Genomic DNA, 26,124 nt, shown 5'->3' with positions numbered 1-26,124 from the left:
GAATAATCAAAAGTGCTAATTTTAAAGGCTAATATGCAAGTTATTGTCATAAAAAGTGTTTTGGGACCTGGGTCCTGCCCCAGGGGACATGGATAAATGCAAAAAAAAGTTTTAAAAACTGCCATTTTTTCAGGAGTAGTGATTTTAATAATGCTTAAAGTCAAACAATAAAAGTGTAATATCCCTTTAAATTTCGTAACTAGGGGGTGTCTATAGTATGCCTGTAAAGGGGCGCATGTTTCTGTGTTTAGAACAGTCTGACAGCAAAATGACATTTTGAAGGAAAAAACTCATTTAAAACTACTCGCGGCTATTGCATTGCCAACAATACACATAGAAGTTCATTGATAAAAACGGCATGAGAATTCCCCACAGTGGAACCCCGAACCAAAATTTAAAAAAAAAATGACGTGGGAGTCCCCCTAAATTCCATACCAGGCCCTTCAGGTCTGGTATGGATATTAAGGGGAACCCCGGCCCCCGCCCCCCTCTGACGCACGGTGACTTGACGGGACTTCCCTGTGACGTCACAGGGAATGCCACAGGGAAGTCCCGTCATGTCCCGTGCGTCAGAGGGGGGCGGGGTCACCGGGTGGCCCCGTCCCCCGTTATTTAAGAACTGTCAGACGAGGAGCGCCGTCACACAGTGGGAGCCTCCCTCCATGCCAGCATGGGTGTGGAGCGGCCCGGAGAAGAAAATGAAGAAGAGAAGAAGAGAAGAAAAGAAGAAGAGAAGAGCGGGAGCCTCCCCCCCATGCCATGGGTGTGGAGCAGGCCCGAGGAGAAGAAGATAGAAGACGCCGCAGAGGAGATGCTCGACGAGAACGCCGGAGGAAGAACCAGAAGAACCAGAAGAACCAGAAGATGAAGGAAGATAGAAGAAAGAAGAAGCATTTAAATAAAGGAATTGTCAAAAACTGTCTCTTGTCATTTTTAACATTTTTGACAGTTTTTTAGTGAAATGGTAGGGGTAAGTACCCCCTTACCATTTCACACAGGGGGGGGCGGGATCTGGGGGTCCCCTTGTTAAAGGGGGCTTCCAGATTCCGATAAGCCCCCCCGCCCGCAGACCCCCACAACCACCGGCCAGGGTTGTGGGGATGAGGCCCTTGTCCTCATCAACATGGGGACAAGGTGTTTTGGGGGGCTACCCCAAAGTACCCTCCCAATGTTGAGGGCATGTGGCCTTGTACGGTTCAGTAGGGGGGGCCGCACTCTCGTCCCCCCCTTTTTCCTGCGGCCTGCCAGTTTGCGTGCTCGGATAAAGGTCTGGTATGGATTTTTGGGGGGACCCCACGTCGTTTTTTTTTTTTTTTTTGGCGCGGGGTTCCCCTTAAAATCCATACCAGACCTGAAGGGTCTGGTATGGAATTTAGGGGGAACCCCACGTCATTTTTTTTTTTTAATTTTAGCCGGGGGTTCCCCTAATATCCATACCAGACCTGAAGGGCCTGGTATGGAATTTAGGGGGACTCCCACGTCATTTTTTTTTTAAATTTTGGTTTGGGGTTCCCCTTTGGGGAATTTCCATGCTGTTTTTATCAATGAACTTCTATGTGTATTGTGGGCAATGCAATAGCCGCGGGTAGTTTTAAATGGGTTTTTTCCTTCAAAATGTCATTTTGCTGTCAGACTGTTCTAAACACGGGAAACATGCGCCCCTTTACAGGCATACTATAGACACCCCCCAGCTACGAAATTTAAAGGGATATTACACTTTTATTGTTTGACTTTAAGCATTATTAAAATCACTGCTCCTGAAAAAACGGCCGTTTTTAAAACTTTTTTTTGCATTGATTCATGTCCCCTGGGGCAGGACCCAGATCCCCAAACACTTTTTATGACAATAACTTGCATATTAGCCTTTAAAATTAGCACTTTTGATTTCTCCCATAGACTTTTAAAGGGTGTTCCGCGGCATTCGAATTTGCCGCGAACACCCCAAATTGTTCGCTGTTCGGCGAACTTGCGAACAGCCAATGTTCGAGTCGAACATGAATTTGACTCGAACTCGAAGCTCATCCCTACCCAGGAGTCTGCATTCACTATATCTGGTCTCACCAGGAGCCTGCATTCACTATATCTGATCTCCCCAGGAGCCTGCAGTCACTATATCTGATCTCCCCAGGAGTCTGCATTCACTATATCTGGTCTCCCCAGGACTCTGCAGTCACTATATGTGGTCTCCCCAGGAGCCTGCATTCACTATATCTGGTCTCACCAGGACCCTGCATTCCCTATATCTGCTCTCCCCAGGACTCTGCATTCACTATATCTGGTCTCCCCAGGACTTTGCAGTCACCATATCTGATCTCCCCAGGACTCTGCATTCACTATATCTGCTCTCCCCAGGAGCCTGCATTCACTATATCTGATCTCCCCAGGAGCCTGCATTCACTATATTTGATCTCCCCAGGAGCCTGCACTCACTATATCTGCTCTCCCCAGGAGCCTGCACTCACTATATCTGCTCTCCCACAGTACACAGAACATGGAAATTATATTATTTTAGTAAATATATAAAACGAAATACCTTCTCTCATCAGCAGTATATAGCAGTCTTGTGATTTCTATAAGTTCCTCCTGACACTTGTAGGAGGAGTTTTCATTCTCCTCTGACTGTCCTATGAAGCTGCAGGAGCCCTGACCTTCTGTCTGGACAGTGCTGATTGGCCCTGTACCTGATCACATGCACTCTCCCAAGAAAAAAATATCCTCCCTAGCAATACACACCAAAATGAGCATGTGCAGCCTGACTCCAAAGGCTCTGTCTTATCCAGACTTGTCCAGGGGGAGACAATGCAGAAGATTAACCCTTTGGGTTTCACAGTGAGTATAACAAGCATGCTTTGCTGCATATACAGATTGATTGGGTTAAGTAACACTTTAAGATCCCATCAGTGTGAGGGGTGGGCAGAGCCTACCCATGTGTGCTTTTATGTAGGTGCCTACAGGTGTGAACCAGGCCTTACTACCTTTTAAGGATATTTGCCAAACATGAACTATATGGACTAGAGATGCACCGGCCGCGGAAACATTTCGGCAGTTTCAGCCAAAAATAGTGTTATCATCATTTGCACCGCGGTTTTAACAATTTTGACGTGAATTTGTGGTGATTTGGGGCCAATTTTACCATGCTGTGTTTACTGGGTGTTTTTTGTGATTTCAAAACTGCATCAAAAACATAACTCGGGTGAGGTAATGATGAGTACTTGCTGCGTTTTCAATGCATTTGATCTGGGAGGTGCGTTTTTTTTTTTTGAACTGACCAAAAATGCAGCAAGCAAGATTTTTAACACCACAATGGAATCACAATGGACCAGTGTGAAGACAAACATAGAATTTAAAGGTATACATTTTTCTTGAGCTTTTCTTGTGCTAAAAGTGGCAATAATGGCCGAAAATAAATTCATATTCATTTAAATTGATATTAATTAAAAAGTTGAATATAATACAATTCTATACGAGTACGGACTCGGCAACTGCTGATCATCTAGAGCCATGTTATGTATCTCTGTTTTTGAATTGCAGCTGCAACTTGCTATTTTAAAGCCACCATTATATGCTAAGTATATGTAATTGTATTTTATGTATTCGTATCAATGTCTGTTATGCTTGATTGAATCTACAAGATCACAGTTTTTAGGAATTTTGTATCAATAAATATATATATATTTTTTACATATATCTTGTTTATATTGCCTTGAAAATCCCGAATCTTTGAGGTTCTAGTTTGTTTTGGGGTTAAGGGCACTTTCACACTGGCAGCGCCCGGGCATCGGCGGTAAAGCATCAATATTTTTAGTGGAGCTTTACCGTCGTTTCTGCGGAGCTTTTCGGCCGCTAGTGGGGCGCTTTTAACCTCCGCCGACGGACGAAAAATAGTTAAAAGCGCCGCAACAGCGCTTTGTCGGCGCTTCGGCGCCGCTGCCCATTGATTTCAATGGGCAGGGGCACTTTAGGGAGCGGTGTATTCACCGTTCCTAAAGTGCTGCAAAGAAGCTGCTTGCAGGACTTTTTTTAATCCGACGGTCAAAGTGCCACGCATGCTCAGAATAAATTAAGAGACGAAAGCTATTGGCTATTGCCCTGTTTATAGTCCTAACGTACGTGTTTTACGTCACCGCGTTCGGAACAATCGGATTTTCCGATAACTTTGTGCAACCGTGTGTATGCAAGACAAGTTTGAGCCAACATCCGTCAGAAAAAATCCATGGATTTTGTTGTCGGAATGTCTGACCGTGTGTACGGGGCATAACAGTACAGGGTTTAGTTATTATCGGTTTTGAGGAAAGTCAGTGACAATTTACCAATGTACATGAATGTTGTATTGTTTACCATTCTTTGCAGGTTAAATATGAAGGATAGAGTAATAACTTTTGTTTATAAGTATCTTTTCAGGACCAAGGAGTTTCTGAAATTGTGTGTACATAGAAAACAGGTGTATAAGAAGGTAAAAGTATCATAGGCTATTTCACTGTTTCATTGTTTTTTTCTGCACCATTCTAAACACTGCGTGTCTTCCTCCAGATTGTAATGAGGAGAAAAAAAAAAGGGGGGGGGGGGTGATAGTGGTGAGAATGACAAATTTTCAAATCCAATAATACTAACCGCTCTAATTCTAGCCAAGTTTGTGACCTAGTAGGAACGACAGGTTCCACAACTTTTTTCTATTGATGGTATTTGAATCAGCAGTCTGGTGAAGGACGCTCCCATAGGAATCTTTTTTTCAATGGTTCCAGGTATTACACCCCAGATGGTAAGATGCAGTGACCACAGACATTCCCACATGTCTGGGTTATTGCCATATGAGGTTTGTTTGGAGGTCAACCAAAACCAGAGCTGTACTTTCCTGAGCAGCTGTCGACATTCTCAGCTGATGGGGTAGGTGCAGTCACTATAACATGAACTTCAAAAGGTCCACCACAGGGTTCATGAGTCCATCCTTGACCCTGACACAATAACCAGTTTACATTCTTTCTAACAAGGTGACTGGGTCATTGTAATGAAGCTTGAGGGACGAGACCAGGCCAGCCACTGCAAGAAACTACTCAACTACACCAAAAGGACGAGGAGTATCTTTGTTTATTTATATTTTTAAAGTGTATTTTCCAACTAGCTAAGAAAGCGAACAGGACACATGGTTGAGTCTACTCTGAATCTCCACCGAGCTCTAGTGCCCCAGCGATGACGGCGGTACATGCTATATGTGATGTTCATATTGGTGTGAGGAGTTTTGACAAACTAGTAAAATTCAAACAGACACCTGTCGATAGAATTTAACAATACATTTCTAAAGGGTAAAATTAATTATAATTTTAACAATAGCTCTGGTTCTTGCCAGCTTTGGTATTGGGATAACTAGGTAGCCCACAAGTGTGCTTCAACTGTAGTTTGGTATTAATGTGGATCTACAGTTTATAAGGTAATTCCCCTAAGGCAAGAGGTTCATGTGTGCTGATGAAACTCGTCCCAGCATCTTATGTCGCGGCCGATCGTGAGGATCTGATGGCGTGAGAGAAGGTAAGAATGGCAGGGACAGCTGAAAGGGAATTGCTTGTACACGGTGGGGGCTTGAGCTTATGAAACGATTGAACAATTTCTCATCCATTGAAGATGGGATGTTTCATGTAACTGTTAAAGCTACAAGGAAGTTCCCACAGTCAAAGGGGGTTTCTGGGAATTCATAAGTAAAGATTGTTATATTTGGATCGGGGATAGTAGTGACAAAGTTCAGGCCCATATGGATAAGGTTTAGATCCCTGCAAGGCAAAGCCAGAGCTATAGCTAGTGAAGGTTAAAGTCCTTTTAAGGGTCTGGGAATCTTTGGGGATTTAATTTTTTAATTCTCAGCGGATCATAGTTGAAGGAAGTAGGGGTATATATACTCATGTTATTTTTGTTTCTATTCCTTCTATATGCCGTGATGAGGTGTTCCTGTTGCCTGATTGGACGAGTGAACAGATTGCGAGCAGATGACCACATCTTCCTCACCGAGATGAGACACCCCGAAGCCCAACCTACGTACAAGACACAGAAGATCCCAGACCGACCGGCGATTACTACAGCTCACCATGTCGTATCCTCCCTATAAGTCTTTCCTCCTGAAGAGTCTACATGTCAAGCCATGTTTTCCTTTTTGTGGACTCATATGGACTGTAAGGACTGATTCATTTCCAGGTGTAAGAAGAAGATCATTCATCGAGGAACACATGGGAGCATATGATAAGGAGGAGGAGCTGTTGTGGAAATTTTTTATTAATGTATGTTGTCAGATGTCCCCCGGTGTTTTGCTGTAATACGCTCATGCGAGGTTATTCGCACATACAGGCGCTGGTGGAAGACCATTGGACGCAGAAACCTTCCCGTGGACAAAGCAGATCTGTTTGCTCCTAAAAGGATGTTTGTTTATGCCTCACCAAGGGACTGGTCACTCCTTGGCGATCGCATTTAAACTCCTAAGTAAGCAGATCTGCATACATGGGAACCATAGTATAACCATACAAAATGATGCCCCACTGAGCCATAATATAGTATGGCTCGCATCATTGGTAGCAGTGGGAATGTGCACACAGTCGTGTTCGGAACCATGTGCTTGCCGCATGGTTTTGCACACGACCATTTGCACACGTCACTACTGTATTTCTATTTGAATATATACATATGTGTGACTGGTTCTTTTGAATGAATACAAGTGTCTGATTGGCTGATTCTGAAGCCACCACCCTCTTTTGTTATCCATGTGTTTAGTATAAATAATGGCAGCCTGGCTATGTCTCTTCAGGATTATACTGAGCTCGAGGTGGTACCAGCATCTGTTTGTGTTACTTGGGGAGATAAACGAGCGCGCTTTCCCGGCATTATATAAGAGAGCTGTATTTGTGCTTTTAAGAGCAAAGAAATTATATGCTTATAGGGAGAAGCTTAGAATTTCCCTGACAGGTACAACAGTTAGCAACTTACACGGTTGATGATTAAAAGAGGTACATATAAGTATGCAGGCATCCGGGGTAAAGCTGTTCACATAGACCATCCCCCGCACTGCTGGCTCTCACCACTGTCAGTCTGCAATCATGACCAGGAAGACTACCCTGCAGTAGAGCGATCTGAAAGCGAGGCTTGAACCGCTCGTGGGGCGCAGTGTGGAAGGGATGACATTGATGGCGGTGAGGAGGACAGTTTATGTGGACAGCTTTACCCCGGATGCCGGTGTCTTGCCGAGAAAGTTCCCCCGGCGGATAAGGACCCCCCTGTACTGCGCAGTATGAACGACTAAGGAGCCGCCGAAGATAGCCAAAGCTAAAAACTTTCAAGCAGCTGTACATGGCGCCTGCGCCCTGAGTCCAGGTTCAAGCCCCACCATCCAAGTGGCCCTAGAGGTAGAATAAAAAAGTGCCGAGCGAAGCGAGGCCGTACCCGAAGTGTGGCGAGGGAAGCAAGCCCGCGAGGGGCGCTGCTACAGGCGCCGTGTACAGCTGATTTACACCTATTCAGCTTCGGCTATTTCCGTCGGCTTGTACTGCGCAAGCGCTGAGCCTGCGCAGTACAGGGGGGTCCTTATCCGCCGAGGGGAACTTTCTCGGCAGAACACCGGCATACTTAGATGTGTCTGTTTTAATCATCAACCATGAGAGTTTCTAAATGTTCTACCTTCATTAACCACTTCAGACCCGGAAGATTTTACCTCTTCCTGACCAGAGCACTTTTTGCGATTCGGCACTACGTCGCTTTAACTGACAATTGCGCGGTCGTGCGACGTTGTACCCAAACAAAATTGTTAAAGAAAAATATTAATCCGCTGCCAAAAGACAAGTGTATTGATGACAAGTAAAGTGCTAAATGTAAATTGCGTGATAAAAGTGCTTAATAGACTATAAAAAGCAGCTAAACTTCTGTAGTGTTGCCAACACACCTAAGTATGTGTATATATAATGAAGTAGCACTAATTAGTAAACAAATTCATAAAGTGCTAAATATAGGCAAAAAATATATATATATAAATGAATCTCTCCAGATGCAACTCATTGAGAGTGACTCATAAATATGTGTTCAATAGGAAATCTAGTGAAGTGCATCCTATCAAAAATAATATACAAATACACATTTGTTCAATAAAATTCAACAAAGTGCATCACATCAAAATAGACTGAAAAATAAATAATTTGATGAAAATAAAGAGCATCTAAAGGAATCAGATGATTCAGAGAGGTGATCAGTCTCTAATTCAGAGTGTAGATAAAGATAATCCTATGTGAACAAATAGGGATGAAGGGGAAAGGGACAAGTGTGGAAGTCCAGTTCATGGATGTAAGATGGTAATGGTGACTTTCTAGAATCCTCCCCCGGTGATGCTAGCCTCTCACCTTATAGATAGACCCCATTGGGTCTAGTGATGCATCAATAAATGACCAGACTGTTGCTGAATCTTCCTCAATAGATCCAAGGAATCACTGCAGCTTTTCTCCGGTCTCCACAGTCTTTTCCTAGAGGAAAATGTCTCCCAATCCACGGGATTAAAGGCAAAAGAAGACTCTCCATAGTGTAGTAAGTTTAAAAAAATTGTTCTTTGTATTTATTTTTAAAAGGTCTTTAGCAATAAAAATGATCTTTCACAATTAAAATTGGCATAGACAAGCCAGGCAGCAAAAAAACGTGTCAAACAATGGAAAGACTTCCGGTCACGACCGTAACCGGAAGTGACATCACCAAGCTCCTCCCGACGCATTGCTTCACAACACACATGACTTCATCAAGGGTACCAGTTTGGTCATTTATTGATGCATCACTAGACCCATTGGGGTCTATCCATAAGGTGAGAGGCTAGCATCACTGGGGAGGATTCTAGAAAGTCACCATTACCATCTTACATCTTTGAACTGGACTTTCACACTCGTCCCTTTCCCCCCATCCCTATTTGTCCACATAGGATTATCTTTATTTACACTCTGAATTAGAGACTGATCACCTCTCTGAATCATCTGATTCATAGTTACATAGTTACATAGTTACATAGTAGGTGAGGTTGAAAAAAGACACAAGTCCATCAAGTCCAACCTATATGTGTGATTATGTGTCAGTATTACATTGTATATTCCTGTATGTTGCGGTCATTCAGGTGCTTATCTAATAGTTTCTTGAAGCTATCAATGCTCCCCGCTGAGACCACCACCTGTGGAAGGGAATTCCACATACTTGCTGCTCTTACAGTATAGAACCCTCTACGTAGTTTAAGGTTAAACCTCTTTTCTTCTAATTTTAATGAGTGGCCACGAGTCTTGTTAAACTCTTTCTGCGAAAAAGTTTTATTTTTATTGTAGGGTCACCAGTCCGGTATTTGTATATTGAAATCATATCCCCGTCTTTTCTCCAGAGAGAATAAATTCAGAGCTCACAACCTTTCCTTATAACTAAGATCTTCCAGACCCTTTATTAGCTTTGTTGCCCTTCTTTGTACTCGCTCCATTTCCAGTACATCCTTCCTGAGGACTGGTGCCCAGAACTGGACAGCATACTCCAGGTGCGGCCGAACCAGAGTCTTGTAGAGTGGGAGAATTATCATTTTATCTCTGGAGTTGATCCCTTTTTATTGCCAATATTCTGTTTGCTTTGTTAGCAGCAGCTTGGCATTGCATGCCATTGCTGAGCCTATCATCTACTAGGACCCCCAGGTCCTTTTCCATCCTAGATTCCCCCAGAGGTTCTCCCCCCAGTCTATAGATTGAATTCATATTTTTGCCACCCAAAGGTATTATTTTACATTTTTCTACATTGAACCTCATTTGCCATGTAGTTGCCCACCCTATTAATTTGTTCAGATCTTTTTGCAAGGTTTCCACATCCTGCGGAGAAGTTATTGCCCCGCTTAGCTTCGTATTGTCTGCAAATACAGAGATTGAACTGTTTATCCCTTCCTCCAGGTCGTTTACGAACAAATTAAATAGGATTGGTCCCAGCACAGAACCCTGGGGAACCCCACTACCCACCCCTGACCATTCCGAGTACTCCCCATTTATCACCACCCTCTGAACTCGCCCTTGTAGCCAGGTTTCAATCCATGTACTCACCCTATGGTCCATGCCAATGGACCTTATTTTGTACAGTAAACGTTTATGGGGAACTGTGTCAAATGCTTTTGCAAAATCCAGATACACCACGTCTACGGGCCTTCCTTTGTCTAGATGGCAACTCACCTCCTCATAGAAGGTTAGTAGATTGGTTTGGCAAGAACGATTCTTCATGAATCCATACTGATTACTGCTAATATTACCGTTCTTATTACTAAAATCTTGTATATAGTCCCTTATCATCCCCTCCAAGAGTTTACATACTATTGATGTTAGGCTAACTGGTCTGTAATTCCCAGGGATGTTTTTTGGGCCCTTTTTAAATATTGGTGCCACATTGGCTTTTCTCCAATCAGCTGGTACCATTCCAGTCAGTAGACTGTCAGTAAAATTTAGGAACAACGGTCTGGTAATCACTTGACTGAGTTCCCTAAGTACCCTCGGATGCAAGCCATCTGGTCCCGGTGATTTATTAATGTTAAGTTTCTCAAGTCTAATTTTAATTCTGTCCTCTGTTAACCATGGAGGTGCTTCCTGTGTTGTGTCATGAGGATAAACACTGCAGTTTTGGTTACTGAAGCCCCCCGATTCACTTGTGAAGACTGAGGAGAAGAGTAAATTCAATACCTTTGCCATCTCACCATCCTTTGTAACCAGATGTCCTTCCTCATTCTTTATGGGGCCAATATGGTCTGTCCTCCCTTTTTTACTGTTTACATACTCAAAGAATTTCTTGGGATTTTTTTGCTCTCCTCCGCTATGTGTCTTTCATGTTCTATCTTAGCCGTCCTAATTGCACCCTTACATTTCTTGTTGCATTCTTTATAAAGTCTGAATGCTGATGATGATCCCTCAACCTTGTATTTTTTGAAGGCCTTCTCCTTTGCTTTTATATGTATTTTTACATTGGAGTTAAGCCATCCAGGGCTTTTGTTCGCTCTTTTAAATTTATTACCCAATGGGATACATTGGCTAATGCCCTTATTTAATATGCTCTTAAAGCAAACCCATCTCTCCTCCGTATTCTTTGTTCCTAATATTTTATCCCAATGTATGCCTTTTACCAAGGTTTGTAGTTTAGGGAAGTTGGCTCTTTTAAAATTCAGTGTCTTTGTATTCTCTTTATCTTTCCTATTTGTGTGATTTATACTGAAACTAATTGACCTGTGATCATGGTTACCTGTTGCTATTGGCTCTCCTTTAGTATGGAGGGACTTCTCAGTGCTGACATTTGCTTCCCCAGATTTAGAACCTGGGCTTCCAGGGAAACAATGTGCTTACATTTTGCACAGCTGTATTCGCCCTCAATCGGATGATCAAGGATCGTATACATGCAGCAAGATGTACAAAGTGTCGCCTCTCCACACCCGCCGGGCATCGTACCTATTACATTTAGTGAGGATTGGGGATTTTATTCTGTCCAAATTACCTAACAGCTAGCTTCCTGACACTAATACTCAAGACAATACACAGGTACACAACAAGACAATACAGAGGTACTCACAGACCTACGTGCACTCGCAATACACAAGTACTAACGATCCACACACACACTACTCAGACAACACTCAGGTACTCACACTACACAGGTACTATGACCCCTGTTATAACCTCCTGTTTTAAACTCTGGTTTAAAAGATGCTCTTTATTTTCATCAAATTATTTATTTTAAGTCTATTTTGATGTGATGCACTTTATTGGATTTTATTGAACAAATGTGTATTTGTATATTATTTTTGATAGGATGCACTTCACTAGATTTCCTATTGAACACATATTTATGAGTCACTCTCAATGGATTGCATCTAGAGAGATTCATTTATATACAGCCCCACTTGAAGTCTGATCACCCCAATCTTACAGTGTGTGTATATATACAGTATATATATATATATATATATATATATATATATATATATATATATATATACACACACACATACACACACACACACACACACAGTTGTGGAAAATTTAAAGGAAGATGTATTTTAATATATATTGTCACAGTGTCGCCCAGTGTTAGTTCTCCCGCAGCCCACTCTAAAGAGCTGACTGGGGCAGTCTGACACTAAAAGGTGTCACTGTGAGGTGGACGCACCACACTAACTTGTAGGTTTAGCTGAACATTGTGAGCAGGACGCACCCCACTAACTTGTAGGTTTAGCTGAACACTGTGAGCAGGACGCACCCCACTAACTTGTAGGTTTAGCTGAACACTGTGAGCAGGACGCACTGCACTAACTTGTAGCTTTAGATGAACACTGTGCAGAGGTCTCACTACGCTAACTTGTAGGTTTAGCTGAACACTGTGAGCAGGACGCACAGCACTAACTTGTAGTTTTAGCTGAACACTGTGAGCAGGACGCACCGCACTAACTTCTAGATTTAGATGAACACTGTGAGGTGGACGCACCGCACTAACTTGTAGTTTTAGCTGAACAGTGTGAGCAGGACACACCGCACTAACTTATAGGTTTAGCTGAACACTGTGAGGTGGACGCACCACACTAACTTGTAGGTTTAGCTGAACACTGTGAGCAGGACGCTCCCCACTAACTTGTAGGTTTAGCTGAACACTGTGAGCAGGACGCACCCCACTAACTTGTAGGTTTAGCTGAACACTGTGAGCAGGACGCACTGCACTAACTGTAAATAGTCTAGCTGCCTGACTGTGGTACTAATAGGATCAAAAGAACACCAGCAATTTTCTTCAGGTAGCTGTAAATACTGTAACAAGACAAGCCTGCCTGTCATTAAGAAGATAACAGGAACGGATGTAGCTGAACACTGTGAGCAGGACGCACTGCACTAACTTGTAGCTTTAGATGAACACTGTGCAGAGGTCTCACTACACTAACTTGTAGGTTTAGCTGAACACTGTGAGCAGGACACACCGCACTAACTTGTAGGTTTAGCTGAACACTGTGAGGTGGACGCACCACACTAACTTGTAGGTTTAGCTGAACATTGTGAGCAGGACGCACCCCACTAACTTGTAGGTTTAGCTGAACACTGTGAGCAGGACGCACCCCACTAACTTGTAGGTTTAGCTGAACACTGTGAGCAGGACGCACTGCACTAACTGTAAATAGTCTAGCTGCCTGACTGTGGTACTAATAGGATCAAAAGAACACCAGCAATTTTCTTCAGGTAGCTGTAAATACTGGAACTGGATAACAGGAACGGATCTAGCTAAACTGAATACAGTGTATATATATATATATATATATATATATATATATATATATGCAACACCTGGGATGCATATATATACACAATACACTGTAAGTGAAGCTAACTGACTGACTGTTCTGCCTAATCTATCTAACTCAAATGAAATGACACTGTCTGTCTCTCTCTCTCTCTATCTATGAACGCCGGAACACACACTACACAGGGCCGCCGTGCAGGCGGCCTTATATAGTGTGGGGCGTGTACTAAATCCCCTGAGCCATAATTGGCCAAAGCCTCCTTGGCTTTGGCCAATTACGGCTCTCTGTTCAGACGGCGCTGTGATTGGCCAAGCATGCGGGTCATAGTGCATGCTTGGCCAATCATCAGCCAGCAATGCACTGCGATGCCGCAGTGAATTATGGGCCGTGACGCGCCACACGAATTTGGCGCAAACGGCCCATATAGTTCGCAATTCGGCGAACGGGCGAACAGACGATGTTCGAGTCGAACATGGGTTCGACTCGAACACGAAGCTCATCCCTAATTGTGACACACCTCTCTCCTCCACCCCCTCCTCTTCTTCTTCCTCCATGGCCTCTTCCCGTGCTTTGTCCTCGGAACCAGCGGTGCTCCGTAGCCATTCAAGGGGCTACGCAAGTACGCAGGCCAAAAGATGCCATGCTGTGCTTGAGCTGGTGTGCTTGGGGGACAGGAGCCACACTGGGGCAGAGGTTCTGTCAGCTCTGCAGGGGTAGGTTCAGAGGTGGTTGACGCCACGCCAACTTAAGGCAGGAATGGTGGTTTGCGACAATGGCACCAACCTCCTCTCTGCCCTCCGACAGGGACAAATGACCCATGTGCCCTGTTTGGCTTACGTTCTTAACTTGGTGGTGCAGCGGTTCTTGTGCAGGTACCCGGGCTTACAGGATGTCCTGAGGCAGGCCAGGAAAGTCTGTGTGCATTTCCGCCGGTCATATAATGCCAGTGCTTGGCTGGCAGACCTCCAAAAGGAGTTTAACCTGCCCAAGAACCGCCTAATCTGTGACATGCCTACCAGGTGGATCTCAACGTTGGCCATGTTGCAGCGGCTGCACACGCAGTAGAGGGCCATCAATGAGTACCTGTGCGACTATGGCACCAGGACAGGGTCAGGGGAGCTTGTTTTTTTTCCCCACCCCAGTGGGCCATGATCAGGGATGCATGCACTGTCCTGTCACCATTTGAGGAGGCCATGAGGATGGTGAGCAGTGACAGTGCATGCATCAGTGACATTGTCCCCCTTGTCCACCTGTTGGAGCACACGCTGCGTGGAATAATGGACAGGGCACTTGAGGCAGAACAGAGGCAGGAAGAGGAGGACTTCCTTAGCTCTCAAGGCCCCCTTTATCCAGACAGTGTTCCTGCGTGCCCGCCGATCACACAGGAAGAGGACGAGGAGGAGGAGGATTGTGTCAGTATGGAGGTGGAGCCTGGCACTCAGCATCAGCAGCAGTCTTTAAGGGATCAGTCCCAAGAAACACATGGACTTGTACGTGGCTGGGAGGAGGTGGCTGCGGACCATGTCGTCCTTAGTGACCCAGAGGACTCAAGACAGAATGCCTCAGCAAACCTACGCTGCATGGCCTCCCTGATCCTGCAAAGCCTGCGTAAGGATCCTCGTATTCGTGGTATCAAGGAGAAGGACCAATACTGGCTGGCAACCCTCCTTGATCCACGTTACAAGGGTAAGGTTGCGGACCTTATCTTGCCATCGCAGAGGGAGCAGAGGATGAAACATCTTCGGGAGGCCTTGCAGAAAGGTCTGTGCAACGCGTTCCCAGAGACTGGGAGGTTACAAACTCCTGTTTCTGGACAACGTGTTATTGAGGCTTCGGTTAGTCAAAGAAGGAGCGGTGGAGAAGGTGGCAGTCTGACCGATGCGTTCAGACAATTTTTTGGTCCACAGCCCCAAGGTATGATCAGTTCCAGCAACCATCGCCAGCGTCTGTTTTACATGGTGCAGGAATACCTAGGGGCAAGATCTGACTTGGACACCTTTCCCACCGAAAATCCTCTGGGTTACTGGGTCTTGAGGATGGATCACTGGCCAGAGCTTGCACAGTATGCAATTGAGCTACTGGCCTGTCCTGCATCCAGCGTTCTTTCGGAACGCACATTCAGTGCTGCTGGAGGCTTTGTAACCGATCACAGGTTGCGTCTGTCCACCGACTCGGTCGATCGACTGACCTTCATAAAAATGAATCAGTCTTGGATCACCACCAGCTACCAAGCACCTGATGCTGATGTAACCGAATAATTTTTTTTGAAATCTCAGATCCCTTCAAAGACTGCCTATGCTGATGCTGAGTGACTATCCCTGAGTAATTATCCTCATCCTCCTCAATGATCATGCTGATAGCTTGTAAGAACATTTTTGGTTCTGGGCGCCACCACCAGTGCCTAAGGCCCAATTTTTCAGCCCCTGTTTAACAGGGGCGTGTAATTACAATTTTTTATGCAATACTTTGCAGCAGGGCTCATTTCTGCATTCCAACTAGAGCAGTGGTTCTCAACTCCAGGCCTCAGGACCCACCAACAGGCCAGGTTTGCAAGATAACTGAAATACATCACAGGTGATATCACTTGCTGCTCAGTGATTGCAGTATTTTAGTCTGCATCTCCCCAAGGCAATACTTAAAATCTGGCCTGTTGGTGGGTCCCGAGGACTGGAGTTGAGAACCACTGAACTAGAGTATCTGTGAGGGGTTGCAGTGTTGTGGCACCAGCACCAGTGCCTAAGGCCCAATTTTTCAGCCCCTGTTTAACAGGAGCGTGTAATTACAATTTTTGATGCAATACTTTGCAGCAGGGCTCGTTCCTGTGTTCCAACTAGAGTGTCTGTGAGGGGTTGCAGTGTTGTGGCACCAGCACCAGTGCCTAAGGTCTAATTTTTCAGCCACTGTTTAACAGGGGCATGTAATTACAATTCTTGATCTAATATTTCACAGCAGGGCCCATTTCTGCACCCACCAAGAGCGAGTGAGGACTTATAGTGTTGTGGCACCAGCATCACCACCACCACCACCAAAGGCCCAATTTTTCTGCCCCTGTTCAACAGGGGCATGTAATTACAATTCTTGATCTAATATTTCACAGCAGGGCCCTGTGAGGGCTTACAGTGTTGTGGTCACAACAACACCTAAGGCCCAAATTCATTGGTTCATTTCACTATATACCAAGGCCCAAATTTCTGCTGAGTATATAGGGCAGGCCCCTACTTTCAAACATCTCATTTACAAACGACTCCTACTTGCAAACGGAAGGAGACAACAGGAAGTGAGATGAAATCTACCCCTAGGAAGGGAAATTCTCTCCTGCAAGAGTTAATATGGGAAAAACATTTCTCCTTTCCACTGATGCTTTCCAATCCTTGTTCCACAAAAAAACCCAAATTTTCAAAAAACATTTGTCATTGGGACAAAAAGTGAGGTGAAATCTTCTGAAGAGGAGGAAAGACAGCAAAACAAATGTCACAGGGGTGATAACCCTTCCCTACGTTTTCCAAAAAGCTTAAAAAAGATTTTTTGGCTGGAGCTAAACACGTTAAAAATGTACCCGTTCAAAATTACAAACAGATTCTACTTAACAACAAACCTACAGTCCCTGTCTTGTTTGCACCGCCTGTATACTGCTGTTCAGAGTATATAGGGCCTGGTGGCCCCACACCTTTCCTTATTTTAATTTGGGTGTGGGGTTCCCCTTAATATCCATACAAGACCCAAAGGGCCTAGTAATGGACTGGGGGGTACCCATGAGGTTTGTCTCACTGATTTTCATCCATATTGCCAGGATCCGACATTACATTAAACCCGCAAGCAGTTTTAAATGAGATTTTTTCCTTTAAAAATGAAATTTTGTGCAGGGACTGTTCTAAACACGGGAAATTCGCGCCACTTTACAGGCATACTATAGACACACCCCAGGTACGATATTTAAAGGAATATTTCACTTTTTTTTTATACTTTAAGCATCATTAAAATCACTGCCGTTTTTAAAAGTTTTTTTTGCATTGATACATGTCCCCTGGGGTAGGACCCGGGTCCCCAAACCCTTTCTAGGACAATACCATGCAAATTAGCCTTTAAAATTAGCACTTTTGATTTTGAACGTTCGAGTCCCATGGACGTCAATGGGGTTCTAACGTTCGTGCGAATTTTTGGTCCATTCGCAGGTTCTGGTGCGAACCGAACCGGGGCGTGTTTGGCTCATCCCTAGTCACAATCATTAGTAGTGGCATTTTGGAGATGTGGTGGCGGAACAACCTCCAACACTACTGCACCTTGTCCTGCATCCTTCCCAGCCGCCAGCAGAGTCACCCAATGCGCGGTGAAACTTAGGTAACTTCCCTGTCCATGCCTGCTGGACCATGAGTCAGCGGTAATATGCACCTTACCGCTGACCGCCCTGTCCAGCGAGGCCAAAACATTGCCTTCCACATGCCGGTAGAGAGACCTGGAATCACCTTCCATGAGAAAAAGTGGCGTTTGGGTACCTGCCACTGAGGAACCGCACATTCCACAAACTCACGGAAGGGGAGAGAGTCTACCAAATGAAAAGGCAGCAGTTGAAGTACTAGCAATTTTGCCAAGCTAGCATTCAACCGCTGGGCATGTGGATGGCTGGGAGCGAACTTCTTTCAGCGGTGCAGCAGCTGGGGCAAGGAAATTTGCCTGGTACAATCTGACGTTGGTGTACCGAAAGCAGATTGCCCACAAGTACTTGGCTGTCACACACCTAATTCTACACCTTCATTCTTCTCAGTGCAGGTCTCAGAGAGGACTGAAGGTATAGCGGGGTTGGAGATCTCAGCTGATGAGGAGCAAGGAGGGGTCCTCTTTGTTCATTGGTGTGGGTCTTTTAAATACACTTGCCAACTAACTGCATGGCAGGTCAACATATGTCTGGTCAAGCATGTGGTGCCCAAGCGGGAGATGTTTTGGCCACGCGAGATACGCTTGAGACATATGTTGCAAATAGCAGCGGTGCGATCTGATGCACTCGTCTCAAAAAAGGCCCACACCAAAGAAATTTTTGAATAACGCGCAGAGACTGCAGCGCCCTGCACATGCGGAGCTTTGGGGTGTGATGCAGTCAGTGTGCTGCCCTTAGGCTGGCCCCTGGAGGGCATCCTGCCTCGTTGGTGATGTGCCGCCTCCTCCTTCACTCTCATATCAGGCACCCACGTTGAGTCAGTGACTTCATCATCCCCTCCCTCCTCATCACTGGAGCAAACCTGGCAGTATGCTGCAGCAGGGGGAGCATGACTGCCAGATTGCTGTCCTTCTTGGGCACCCCTTCTGTCCGTGCTCACGTTACTGCCTTCATCTAGCTCAGTATCATCATCAGAGCCTTCCAAACCCTGGGCATCCTCCTGGAGCATGTACCCAACACTGTGGTCAAACAGTTCGAGGGACTCCTCAGGAGGACATGGTGGGGCTAGGCAAGGAGTCACTGATGACATTGAGCCGAGGGAAGAGGCCGCTGCTTTGCCAGACAAAGTACCCTGAGCATGGGTGAGAGAGGATGAGGAGGATGAGAACGGCTTGGTCATCCACTCGACCAAGTCTTCCGCATCTTGCGGCTCAACATGGCCAGCTGCCGAAAAAAAGGCCAAGTGTGTCCCACGGCCACGTGCTGATGAGGATGCACCGTCTCCACGACCAGCACTGTTGCCTCTAGACACAGAGCCTGCTTGCCCTCTTTTATTGGCTTTTGACTGTCTGCCTTTCCTTGTTGGCCTTCCAGACATACTAATGGCCTGTAGCTGCACTAGGCTGGGATATATATATATATTTATATATATATATATATGTATTGATACTGCAGCTAGCAAAATCAACTGCCTGCCTGTAGTATGAGAACACCACCAACCTTCTACAGGTAGCTTTAGCTGAACACTGTGCAGAGCTCGCAAAAAACTAACTTGTAGCTTATTTAGCTGCCTGCTGTAGTGATAGGATCAGGAAAACACCACCAACCTTCTACAGGTAGCTTTAGGTGAACACTGTGCAGAGCTCACCAAAAAATAATTTGGAGCTTATTTAGCTGCCTGCGGTAGTGATAGGATCAGGAAAACACCACCAACCTTCTACAGGTAGCTTTAGGTGAACACTGCGCAGAGCTCACCAAAAAATAACTTGGAGCTTATTTAGCTGCCTGCGGTAGTGATAGGATCAGGAAAACACCACCAACCTTCTACAGGTCGCTTTAGCTGAACACTGTGCAGAGCTCGCAAAAAATAACTTGTAGGTTTAGCTGAACACTGTGAGGAGGACACACTACACTAACTTGTAGCTTTAGCTGAACACTGTGCAGAGGTCGCACTACACTAACTTGTAGTTTTAGCTGATCACTGTGAGCAGGACACACTACACTAACTTGTAGCTTTAGCTGAACATTGTGCAGAGGTCTCACTACACTAACTTGTAGTTTTAGCTGAACACTGTGGGGAGGACGCACTACACTAACTTGTAGCTTTAGCTGAACACTGTGAGGAGGACGCACTACACTAACTTGTAGCTTTAACTGAACACTGTGCAGAGGTCTCACTACACTAACTTGTAGCTTTAGAGTTAGTTTAGAGGTCACACTAAACTAATGTGTAGCTTTAGCTGAACACTGTGAGGAGGACGCAATAGACTAACTTGTAGCTTTAGCTGAACACTGTGCAGAGGTCTCACTACACTAACTTGTAGCTTTAGCTGAACACTGTGCAGAGGTCTCACTACACTAACTTGTAGCTTTAGCTGAACACTGTGCAGAGGTCACACTAAACTAACTTGTAGCTTTAGCTGAACACTGTGAGGAGGATGCACTACACTAACTCGTAGCTTTAGCTGAACACTGTGCAGAGGTCTTACTACACTAACTTGTAGTTTTAGCTGAACACTGTGAGCAGGACGCACTACACTAAATTGTAGCTTTAGCTGAACACTGTGCAGAGGTCTCACTACACTAACTTGTAGCTTTAGCTGAACACTGTGCAGAGGTCACACTAAACTAACTTGTAGCTTTAGCTGAACACTGTGAGGAGGACGCACTACACTAACTTGTAGCTTTAGCTGAACACTGTGCAGAGGTCTCACTACACTAACTTGTAGTTTTAGCTGAACACTGTGAGCAGGACGCACTACACTAACTTGTAGCTTTAGCTGAACACTGTGCAGAGGTCGCACAACACTAACTTGTAGCTTTAGCTGAACACTGTGAGGAGGACGCACTACACTAACTTGTAGCTTTAGCTGAACACTGTGCAGAGGTCTCACTACACTAACTTGTAGCTTTAGAGTTAGTTTAGAGGTCACACTAAACTAACTTGTAGCTTTAGCTGAACACTGTGAGGAGGACGCAATACACTAACTTGTAGCTTTAGGTGAACACTGTGCAGAGGTCTCACTACACTAACTTGTAGTTTTAACTGAACACTGTGAGCAGGACGCACTACCCTAACTTGTAGCTATAGCTGAACACTGTGCAGAGGTCTCACTACACAAACTTGTAGTTTTAGCTGAACACTGTGAGCAGGACACACTACACTAACTTGTAGCTTTAGCTGAACACTGTGCATAGGTCACACTAAACTAACTTGTAGCTTTAGCTGAACACTGTGAGGAGGACACACTACACTAACTTGTAGCTTTAGCTGAACACTGTGCAGGGGTCTCACTACACTAACTTGTAGTTTTAGCTGAACACTGTGAGCAGGACGCACTACACTAAATTGTAGCTTTAGCTTAACACTGTGCAGAGGTCTCACTATACTAACTTGTAGCTTTAGCTGAACACTGTGAAGAGGTCACACTAAACTAACTTGTAGCTTCAGCTGAACACTGTGAGGAGGACACACTACACTAACTTGTAGCTTTAGCTGAACACTGTGCAGAGGTCTCACTACACTAACTTGTAGTTTTAGCTGAACACTGTGAGCAGGACGCACTACACCAACTTGTAGCCTTAGCTGAACACTGTGCAGAGGTCGCAATACACTAACTTGTAGTTTTAGCTGAACACTGTGAGCAGGACGCATTACACTAACTTGTAGCTTTAGCTGAACACTGTGCAGAGGTCTCACTACACTAACTTGTAGTTTTAGCTGAACACTGTGAGGAGGACGCACTAAACTAACTTGTAGCTTTAGCTGAACACTGTGAGGAGGACGCACTACACTAACTTGTAGCTTTAGCTTAACACTGTGCAGAGGTCTCGCTACACTAACTTCTAGCTTTAGAGTTAGTTTAGAGGTCACACTAAACTAACTTGTAGCTTTAGCTGAACACTGTGAGGAGGACGCAATACACTAACTTGTAGCTTTAGCTGAACACTGTGCAGAGGTCTCACTACACTAACTTGTAGTTTTAGCTGAACACTGTGAGCAGGACGCACTACACTAACTTGTAGCTTTAGCTGAACACTGTGCAGAGGTCGCACTACACTAACTTGTAGTTTTAGCTGAACACTGTGAGCAGGACGCACTACACTAACTTGTAGCTTTAGCTGAACACTGTGCAGAGGTCGCACTACATTAACTTGTAGTTTTAGCTGAACACTGTGAGCAGGACGCATTACACTAACTTGTAGCTTTAGCTGAACACTGTGCAGAGGTCTCACTACACTAACTGGTAGTTTTAGCTGAACACTGTGAGCAGGACGCACTACACTAACTTGTAGCTTTAGCTGAACACTGTGCAGAGGTCTCACTACACTAACTTGTAGTTTTAGCTGAACACTGTGAGGAGGATGCACTACACTAACTGTAAATAGTCTAGCTGCCTGACTCTGGTACTAATAGGATCAAAAGAACACCAGCAATTTTCTTCAGGTAGCTGTAAATACTGTAACAAGACAAGCCTGCCTGTCAGTAGGAAGATAACAGGAACGTATCTAGCTAAACTGAATACAGTGTATATATATATATATATATATATATATATATATATATATATATATGCAACACCTGGGATGCATATATATATACACAATACACTGTAAGTGCAGCTAACTCACTGATTGTCCTGCCTAATCTAGCTAACTCAAATGAAATGACACTGTCTCTCTGTCTATCTAAGCACGCCGGAACACACTACACAGGGCTTCCGTGCAGGCGGCCTTATATAATGTGGGGTGTGTTCTAAACCCCCTGAGCCATAATTGCCCAAAGCCACCCTGGCTTTGGCCAATTACAGCTCTCTTCCGATGGCGCTGTGATTGGCCAAGCATGCGGGTCATAGTGCATGCTTGGCCAATCATCAGCCAGCAATGCACTGCGATGTCGCAGTGATATATGGGCCGCGACGCGCCACACGAATTTGGCGCGAACGGCCCATAACGTTCGGAATTTGGGGGAAACGACCAAACAGCCGATGTTCGAGTCGAACATGGGTTTGACTCGAACACGAAGCTCATCCCTACTGCAGAGGTTGAAGGGGTGGGGAGTCAGCCTGTCAGTGCTCAGGCCATACGCCGCACACTGTATCAAATTGGTCTGCATGGCTGTCGTCCCAGAAGGAAGCCTCTTCTAAAGATGATGCACAGGAAAGCATGCAAACAGATTGCTGAAGACAAGCAGACTAAGAACATGGATTACTGGAACCATGTCCTGTGGTCTGATGAGACCAAGATAAAAATTTTTGGTTCAGATGGTGTCAAGTGTGTGTGGCGGCAACCAGGTGAGGAGTACAAAGACAAGTGTATCTTGCCTACAGTCAAGCATGGTGGTGGGACTGTCATGGTCTGGAGCTGCATGAGTGCTGCCGGCACTGGGGACCTACAGTCCATTGAGGGAACCATGAATGCCAACATGTACTGTGACATTCTGAAGCAGAGCATGATCCCCTCCCTTCGGAGACTGGGCCGCAGGGCAGTATTCCAACATAACGACCCCAAACACACCTCCAAGACCTCCACAGGTGATGGACTGGCCAAGCATGTCTCCAGACCTAAACCCTATTGAGCATCTGTGGGGCATCCTCAAACGGAAGGTGGAGGAGCGAAAGGTCTCTAACATCCACCAGCTCAGCGATGTCATCATGGAGGAGTGGAAGAGGACTCCAGTGGCAACCTGTGAAGCTCTGGTGAATTCCATTCCCAAGAGGGTTAAGGCAGTGCTGGAAAATAATGGTGGCCGCACAAAATATTGACACTTTTGGGCCCAACTTGGGTATTTTTACTTAGGGGTGTTGTCACATGACAAGATAGAATAAAATATTTACAAAGATGTGAGGTTTGTACTCACTTTTCTAAGATACTATATATATACGTGATTCTGCCCACAGCTGCCGCCCTGTAGCAGTTAAAGTCAGCAAGTGGTTATTGGGGTTTATGATTGTCTCCTGAGTAAGGTTACAGCAGAATGGTTATTGGCCATACCTAGGTTGAAATAACAGTTCTTTTTACATTTCCATAATCTTGTGGAAAAGTTTACTCATATTAAACGGAATGCACTCCTGGGATTATAGCCAGGGATGGAAAGGGGATCATTGCTGCTATATGTCTCCTATCCGAAAAAAGTCATGGCTGACTTGCTCATTTGCTGATGAATTTTAAGCCATGAGGCTTCCTTGTATCTTCTCACTAGGGATGAGACCGATGTTCGATTTGAAGATCGGGTGTTCGCCTGTTCGCAGAATTTAGAACATTATGGGGCATTCGCGGGTAATTCAGGCGCCCGCGGAACACCTCATAATGCACTGCGAGATCACAGTGCATTGACGGCTGCTGATTGGCCAAAGCATGCACCTGACATGCATGCTTTGGCCAATCACAGCGCGCTCTGCTGTGAGAGCCATGATTGGCCAAAGGTAAGGTCCCTTTGGGCAATCATGGTTCAGGGGGCTAAGTCCACACCCCACACTATATAAGGCTGCTTACATAGTGTAATGAATGAGAGCAGCAAGATGAAATTTCTAAAGGAAAAAAATTAATTCAAAACTGCTCGCGGCTGTAATGTATTGTCGGATCCTGGCAATATACATAAAAATCATTGAAAAAAACAGCGTGAGTCCCCCCCACCCTTCAGGTCTGGTATGAAAAAAATGGCGTGGGGGTCCCCCAAAATCCATACCAGACCCTTATAGGAACACGCAACCTGGCAGGCCGCAGGAAAATGGGGGGGGCAAAAGAGTGCCTCCCCTCCTGAACCATACCAGGCCACATGCCCTCAAAAAGGGGAGGGTGCTCTGGGGTCCCCCCAAAACACCTTGTCCCCATGTTGGTGGGGACAAGGACCTCTTCCCCACAACCCTTGCCCAGTGGTTGTGCGGGTCTACGGGTAGGAGCTTAATGGAATTTGGAAGCCCCCTTTAACAAGGGGACCCCCAGATCCCCCCACCCTCACTATGTGAATGGGTATCAGGTAAATTGTACCCCTCATTCACCAAAAAAAGTGTCAAAAAAGTAAAAATGACAGGAGACAGTTTTTGACAATTCCTTTATTAAAAAAAAGTCTCCTGTCATTTTTACTTTTTTGACACTTTTTTGACACTTTTTTTGGTGAATGTGTAGGGGTACAATGTACACATGGGGGCGGCATTTGGGGGCCCCCTTGTTAAAGGGACTTCTAGATAGCAATAAGCCCACCTTCCCAGACCCCTATAACCACCAGGCAAGGGTTGTGGCAAGGGTTGTGGGGAAGAGGCCCTTGGGGGACCCCAAAGCACCCTCCCCATGTTGAGGACATGTGGCGTGGTACAGCTCAGGAGGGGGGTGTGCTCTCTCACCCCCGCTTTTTCCTGCGGCCTGCCAGGTTGCGTGCTTGGATAAGGGTCTGGTATGGATTTTATTTTTAATTTTTGGTGCAGGGTTCCCCTTAAAATCCAGACTTGAAGGGCCTGGTATGGATTTTGGGGGAGACCCCCTACACCATTTTTCTTTTTTTCATTTTTGGGACGGGGTTCCCCTTAATAATCATACCAGCCCCAAAGAGCCTGGTAATGGACTGGGGGGAACTCAGTTTTTTTCAATGAATTTTATGTATATTGCTGGGATCAGACAATACATTACAGTCACAAGCATTTTTAAATGACTTTTTTTTTGCATTGATACATGTACCCTGGGGCAGGACCCGGGTCCCCAAACACTTTTTATGGCAATAACTTGCATATAAGCCTTTAAAATGAGCACTTTTGATTTTTCACGTTCATGTTCCATAGACTTTAATGGTGTTTTCACAATTTTTTTGCCTGTTCGCATGTTCTGCTGCGAATCGAACGGGGGTGTTCGGCTCATCCCTACTTCTCACACAGTTTTTGGGGTGCCCAGTTCACATTATCATCACAACATGTAATCTTTATAGACACATCAGGGGTCTATTAGATCCCTAATTTCTCTCATATCACAGTCCAAAGCAGATTGGGAGAGAGAGAGTTCTGATCCGCTTGTATAGCCAACATCTGTGCTGCCATTCTGAGAACTCTGAACCCAGAAGTGCTAAGAGACGAGGACCTTTGGGTTCCAAACAACCCACTCTCCATACTCAATGATTCCAGGAGTCCCAGGCTGCAAGTGGAGAAAGGCGAGCATGAGATCTGGGATTCTGGGTTCCTGCACAGGGGGTGGAGTCACTGATCACCTGCCCACACACATGTATAAATGGTCAGGTGACTGACCAACCACTCAGATCACTTCTACAGGAATCTATACATGCTGCAGCACAAATAAAAACAAACCCGTGGCTGCAGATTTTTTTTTCATCTATTCACTGCACTACTATAGCTGTGATGGCAGTGAAAGGGTTAACCAAGCACCACTGATTACTGATCTAATCCTCCAGCCCCCGAAAGCAGTCTGAAACACCCATAGAGACCTGATCAATCCCCAGAGGGGGGTGCAGCTGTGAAGTTTAAATGTT

The 26,124-nt window shown here is 45.2% G+C and overlaps 1 protein-coding gene across 1 annotated transcript in view; it reads right to left on the bottom strand.

Annotated features, from left to right (window-relative positions):
- Positions 1–26,124, bottom strand: part of LOC141117572 (ribonuclease inhibitor-like) — a 253,846-nt gene that overhangs the window by 66,393 nt on the left and 161,329 nt on the right. The window lies entirely within an intron of this gene.

This window comes from Aquarana catesbeiana, linkage group LG13, assembly GCF_042186555.1.
Source record: "Aquarana catesbeiana isolate 2022-GZ linkage group LG13, ASM4218655v1, whole genome shotgun sequence".
NCBI classification, from domain to species: domain Eukaryota; kingdom Metazoa; phylum Chordata; class Amphibia; order Anura; family Ranidae; genus Aquarana; species Aquarana catesbeiana.
The sequence above is the reverse complement of the archived record's forward strand: the minus strand, read 5'-3'. Positions and strand labels throughout refer to the sequence as shown.